This window comes from Camelus ferus, chromosome 34 (assembly GCF_009834535.1).
Source record: "Camelus ferus isolate YT-003-E chromosome 34, BCGSAC_Cfer_1.0, whole genome shotgun sequence".
Taxonomy (NCBI): Eukaryota; Metazoa; Chordata; class Mammalia; order Artiodactyla; family Camelidae; genus Camelus; species Camelus ferus.
The window spans coordinates 1,960,630-1,961,633 of NC_045729.1; positions in this window are offsets into that span (position 1 = coordinate 1,960,630).

The window sequence follows — 1,004 nt, forward strand, 5'->3', positions numbered from 1 at the left end:
GCAGCTGTTTTGTGGCTTTGTTTGAAAGGTGTTCTTAGGTAAGAAGAAGTAATATTTTTGGTGCTCACAGATACTCAGTGTAAGCCCTTAGTCTCGTGACAAGCCCTGAAGGAGAGAAGCCCTCTTTACTGAGAAATACAGTCTTTAAAATACAGATCCTCCTCTGCCTTCCTCAGTGGGGTTCCATCCCAGTAAACCAAGTTGAAAATATTGTTAAATCACAAACACATTTAATACATCATAACTTAGCCGAGCCTGCCTTAAAGGTTCTCAGAACATTTACATTAACTTACAGTTGGCAAAATCATCTAACACGAAGCTTGGTTTATAATAAAGTGTTGACTGCTTCATGGAATTTACTGAGAACTGTACTGAAAGTGAAAACCAGAGTGGCTGTAAGTGTCTGGGAAGCTGACCCTGCAATCGCGGGCGTGGCTGACTCGAGCTGTGGCTTGCTGTGGCCCCCTGCTGCTGCTGCCCGGGAGAATATCGTACTGTGTTGCTAGCCCGGGAAAAGATCAAAATTCAAAGTCCGGTTTCTTCTGAATGCATATCACTTTTGCACGATTGTAAGTCGGAGATTGGCTGTAAAAGACATTTTAACTGATGTGCACAGTAACCTGGTGAATTAGGTGATTTTAACAGTGAAGGATGGGACGTCTCCAGTGATTTAATGTCTAATATGGCTTTTTATTACTATCTATGGACATAGTGGGAAGCATCATTGAGGCTTTAAAGAAACTATTAAAAAGTGGTTATAGAGAAAGGGGAGTTTTGGCATTGGGGTCAGACCTGAGATCTCTAATTCCTGGCTGTGCCCCCTTATTAGCTATTTGAGTCATTTGACCGTTCTGAGTCTCCAAACTTCTGTAAAATATATTACTTTACAGAATTATTTACTTCATCAATTTATGAGGAATCGAAAAAGATAATTCATATCAAAAGCTGTATATCACCTAGGAAAGGTAAATCCTGTGGCTTAAATTGATCTCGGTTTCCATCCA